This window comes from Syngnathus acus, chromosome 20, assembly GCF_901709675.1.
Source record: "Syngnathus acus chromosome 20, fSynAcu1.2, whole genome shotgun sequence".
NCBI classification, from domain to species: Eukaryota; Metazoa; Chordata; class Actinopteri; order Syngnathiformes; family Syngnathidae; genus Syngnathus; species Syngnathus acus.
This window is the reverse complement of record NC_051104.1, coordinates 5,298,175-5,304,209: the sequence shown is the minus strand read 5'-3', so window position 1 is coordinate 5,304,209 and position 6,035 is coordinate 5,298,175.

Here is a 6,035-nt window from a genome sequence, read left to right as displayed (position 1 = left end):
TTTTAAGCTGTGTCAGGTTAATTCCCATCTACGAAGGTGTGTAGGGAGCCGCATTGATGTAATGTTCTCATAGATGGTGCTAAACTAGCAGCGCTAGCCTCAGCTATACTGAACATCCTCATATGCCTCATAGACATAAGTATTGCAGTTCGTTCACAATATTATTGTTGTTGCTATACTTGAATGGCCGCCAGGCAAGGTGCATTCCAGATTCCTCTGGATAGTTAAATTAATAAAGGTTTATCCATGATAATTCACCTGAATACATAAATTATGTGATTTGCATGAGTAGAAGTAGATTGGAGTGACACTAATATTATACAAATCTAATCTTATTAACAAAGTTCAGAGCAAAAACACCGAACTCCCCCCCGAGGATGACTGCTTGATTAAACTTTAAAATATGTTGCGCATGTGGATCCATTTATTTCTTTTCTTTCCTCTTCCAATATTTTTTTCTAGGTGAGGCAGTCTCATTGACCCGCTCAGCGGATAAAAGTGATGTACCTTGCTCATTAGGAGAGACGTTGAGGTGTTTTGATGTTTTGGGGATGAAAAATGCATATCTTTACTTGGCTTAATTATGTATGTGTCCACTGTCGAGTTGAAAACTGCTACTCATGTGAGGGATGTTTCAAGCGTACCTTTTTTGCCATTGGCACGGAATTCATGACTTTCCTATTACCGGCGTGCCTCACGTTCCCTCGTATGCAACCTTATGGAAATATTAAATGAAGTGTCTGCACACCTCAGTGGACACATTGAATAAGCATGAGCATTCTTGCTCATGGTCCACAACGTGAGGCTTAAGTTGATTGCCATTTTGGACTCTTTTTAGCTGACAGGCTTTAATACCTATGAGATGATGAGTGTTTTTTTTGGGGGGATGGAATTTGTTAGTTGGGATTTGCCTTTGAAAATCTTGCACGAGATACCGCCTGCAATTTAAAAAGGAAGTCCACCTAAATTTTTTTCTTTGTTATAATGTTCTGTGCAGCCCAACTTGTTAAAACACAGTGTTGTGATCAATGTTTCATGTGTGGAATGTTAATTAAACGGGAAAAATCGACCTGTTTTCATCTATCTTGGGGGGCGGCCATTTTGCTACTTGCTGTCGCCTGAAAATGACATCACATGTCACAACCAATCACGGCTCAACAGTTTTCTGAAGCTGAGCCGTGATTGGTTGTGATCTGGATAAAAACGGGTGAATTTCTCTGCTTTACTAATCTTAAAAAAAAAAACAATATTAATCAGAATGCTGTGTTTAGACTAGTGGGATCACATATAACATAATATTGTATAGAACATTGTAAAAAAAAAAAAAAAATGGAGTTGGCTTCCACTTTAAAGCAGTTGCTAGAAGTCCATCATGTTTTTTTAAATACCCCATGTTCAAGGATTATGGTTATTATTATTATGATTAAAATGTGTTTAAACTGAGAACGTCCTCTCACCTGTACAAATGATGAGCGTCCCACATTTTTCATTTCCAAAGCTTAAATGTTATTATTGCAGTCATTTCCTGGACTGGAGTTTCATTTTGGGACTCCCTTTTCACGCCTAAAACTTACTAGCAGTCTGTCAACTTTTCAGCACCTCTAACCGGCTGTTGTAAAGGTGCGGGTGGCCACCGTTGGACCCTGAAGTGGTCACAGGGACACTGGGCTATGAAATTACAGCTTAAGGTCCATGCGGTTGTCCCTTAATGAAAATTGTTTCACTGTGCAGGCTGCTCAGAACAGCGAAGACAATCTGTTTGACAAGAAGGCTTTAATATGCAAAGGTTGAGTAAAGGGACGCCCCATAGTAATTGCCTGCTATTTTGAATGTTCACTTCGCCCCTATTCATGCATAGACTGTGGACAAATGTTTTGATGTACTACGAGGACATGTGGGAAAAGAGTAGGTGTTTGCTATTCGCATTCAGCCCCTCTCACAAACGGAGACATAAGAAAACATAAACCGCCTACACGTTTCTCAGATTCAGTCTTAAACTTACACCTATAAACAAGGTTGAACCACACTTTGCAAAGTGATGGAAACTACGGTAAGATCATCGAAGTTCATTTCTGTTAGCTTGTCTGTGGTGTTTCCTTTTGTATGTTAGCGTTGAGCTAATGCAATTATTTATACACAAAAACGAATTAGTGGGATTAAACAACAATACCAGTGTAGAGAACAGCTCACACCAATAATTTGATTTCCAGTGTGCGATACATCCAGAAAAAACACGTTGGAGTTTTATGTTTTGTTTGATGTGCACAGAGCACACATGATCGCTGCAATGTAAAAAGCGCTCCAATGAATACAATATAAACGTGAGCTGGGCTTTCTACAATTGACAGCCATAAAACATGACTGGGGTAAGGCTTTCTGGGCCATTGCAGTTGTGTTCTGTGTGTTAGGATAACACACACACACACATCCTCCTAGCCAAAACAAGTATATATCTTGGACCGCAATGCAGACAGGCAGCGTTACATTCACCCGCGGGTCAGAAACTCCAAGTTGTGTGGCCACCCACATTTTCAGAACTATGCAATCAGGCTATGGACTTCTTCGGTGTCAAAATGCATGATTTTAAATTCACTGTTCTTCTCCCAAATTCTATTTGGGGGTGTGGCTGACTTCAACCTTTGTGTCAGAAACTTCCTGTCTTGAGAACAAAAACAAAACAAAACAAAATACAGGAGGAAAGCGGAAGTGTGGTGAAAATTTGCTGGCTTGTTAAGGGAGTGTAAAAAAAGATCAGATTTGACATCTCATCCTAAAAACATTGCATTGTTGGATTTTGCATTCTGACAGCACGCATTCAACTGCAGCTGAATACTTGAACTAATATTTGTTTTAAGAGTTTCCCCCAAGGACTGCTGCACCCCCCCGGAGGGTGATACATGAGAAAATTTTCAGGCCTGCAACAGGATCTGTTTATTTGCTGCAAGTAGGATTATTAGATGAGTGTTTTTATGGAGGAAAAAAAAAAAAAATCATTCTCACAACTCATTTTGTGCAGCGTGGCCTTGCAGTTCACCGCTAGGCTAAAAGTGAACCTTTCACTTGTATCAATTGCAGAGTAGGCTCCACTTGTGCACTTTAGGTTTGTGGCTTTTCGCGGGATAACAGCCTGGAGTGCAGCTGAGCAGAGTGCCGCGGTGTTGTGTTGGGGTGGTGGTCTGTGGAAAAGCAGAAGAGGAGAACCTCACATTTCGCCGTCGTCTCCAGGGAGAGATTAAGCAGTTTAGTCTGTTCTGTGTCGCTCTATCACCGCCGCAGCTTCTCGTTCCTATTCTCGATTTGGAGTAGCGCAGGGTGTACCTTTTCCGCCGTCCTCCTTTGTGCACTTTCTGTTCCTCTTTTCTACTCTCGTTTCCTCTCTTCCTCACCTTGCTCTTCATTCCGTCCATCTCGCCCGTAGCCGTTTCGTTTTCTCTCTTCAGACCCGTTGTTTTCTATTTGACGTGCTCTGACCTTCTCACCTTACCTCTTAACCTGCGCATCCAGCTGATGCTCTTAACTGATAGCGCAGATGGAGGCAGTACTTTAGTGCGGATGTACAGGAACGAATTGCTCTCCACCCTCGCCACGCTATTGCACAATTGCACCTCTGTCACCCGTGGCTCGGCTGTCCCGCTGAGCTGATCCCCTGGTCCTGGTGGAGCACTATGGAGCTCAACCACTTCTCACATTAATCTCCTAAACGATCCTGCACCTAAGAGGATCAATACTCATTTTCAGGGAGCAGCATGATCCCTTAATGTAGTAGAGGATGGCTGCTTATCCCTCCCTCATCCTTTCAGTTTCGAGTCGCTACAGGAAGAAGAAGAGGTTTGCCTTTTATTTCGTAAAGATGATATCTGAATGTCATTTTCAAACCAATCGGGTTTGATGAGAATTGGGGTTTAATGCACAACCGTTATGAAGATTAAAGTTCAACATTTGCCAGTAGAAAAAAAAAAAAAAAATCCAGCTTTTTCTTTAAGACATCAGATGGTGTCTTCAGGCTGTTTTACATTGTTATTCTTTGTCTTGCACAGGCGCTGCCTTCATGCTAATAGTGGCGCGCTCCAAGGAAAATGGGAAAAGATCTGACTTTCCATTGGATAACAAGCATCTTATTTTCCATGCTCAGCGTGCAAGGAGCCGCCGCTAAAGGACCACGTGGTTAGCCAGGAGTTAGTTTCACCATTGATCTTTGCTGATTCAGACTATTTCTGGGGCCTTCTTTCAGCAAGCTATGCAGTGTCTGGGCAACCGCCCCTCCCTCCCCTTGTCAGACAATTATTGGAACAGTGCAAGTTTGGAGGTGTTGTTTATGCTAAAGCTATTACTCTCTGTCTGGTCAGCCTGTCCTCAGAGCTCGGCCTGCTCTGTGCTTACTGAATTATTCAGTCCTAAGAACTGCCAAACGTCTGTGGGTACACACTACATGTAGCTGAATGATGAGTTGCACTAAAAGGAAAACTATTGCCTGGGGCTTGCGGATTTTTAGTGGCACAATTTCCTCATGACATAAAAACATCGGCTATAACATGAGGTAGCTACAACTGCACTAGCCAACAGAATCCAAAGTGGAAACAAAATCAAAATTCGTGTTTTGTGGGCATATACAACACGTAAGAAATAGCAAACAAGGAAAGTGTATTTTTTATCTGCAAAATGTCACTTTAAATGTGACATAAATCAGTCTGGGATTAATACAAAACAAAATAGAACCATAAAACAACTGCAAGTCTGAATCTGAAGTAGGTAGCACAGTCCAACTCCAACAAAACTGAGTAATGACAGGCAATAGAAACCTTAGAGTTGTCTGCTTTAAGAATAGCCACTACCTCACAGCAACTGAGACTCCGCTGACCTATATACCATGTATATGTTATTGGTAGGGCGGTGGCGAGCTAATATTTTTAGAATCGATTATTCGATTGATCGATGGCTCAAATAATCGGATACAATTTCATTTGCGGAAAAGTGTATTTATGTTTTGGATTATTTGATTTTATTTAGTGATTGAAAACCAACTAAACAGTTATGCAAAATTACACGAGTCGGATTGTTTTTCAAAGTAAAAGCATATATTTGTAAATGTCTTATTTTGATTGAACAAAAAATAAATCAGTCTACTTTCATGGAGGGCTCGAGAAATTGGAGGATTATTACTTTTGAGAGCCTGAAATCAGAAAATTTGGACCATTTTTTGTTAAAAATTATATTCGATTTGTTGTCGATGAATCGATTAATTCTGACACCTCTAGGGATTAGACCTTCCTACACTCATGCATGTGTCCTTTAACAAAAAGAATTCACCTCAGACATGTGACTGTTTTTTTCAGTTTGCTCAGAGCGTGGTGTGATAAGCATTGTGTGTTTGTGCACGAAGGTTTCATCTGATTGGAAGAAGCCTGAACCTGCTGATTGCACTGGCATGTCTATGTCATCCTCGTCTGAGGTAAGCGCTACTCAGAAGAACAGCGGGGTCTTTCTTTACGCAGAGGATTGAATCAGTGATGACAGTCTCATGACTTCTTCCTCTCGCTAACACACATTTCACACACTCAAATACTGGTCAAGGATGGGTAAAAAAAAAAAGGGGGGGGCAAAGATGCATAATGGTGTTTATATAATGTGTGCTAGCAGAATCCCCCAAAATTTGGCTGATAAATGAACTATAATGTCAGTATGTTTGCAGTTATAATAATGTGTTATTAAAATTGTTCATTTGGTTTAAGGGGAGCAAAGTGACAATGAAATACTGTGGCTAATATAGCGGATTTAGGCAGAAGGGGCCAGCATCTTGAGGAGATGAGGCAAAAACTAATTTGGGGGGCCAATATATTACTATAGCCATACTTTTAAAAGGATGACACAGTGTTTAGGATTGGTATAGTTGGTCTACTTTGCCTTGTGTTGTTGTATCATTATCATTGTAATAAAATTTTCATTTGCAGATAAATATCTACCAATCAATATCAGTCAAATTAATATTCGAAAATTAATTTGGATACTATATATTTATATATATATATTATATATAT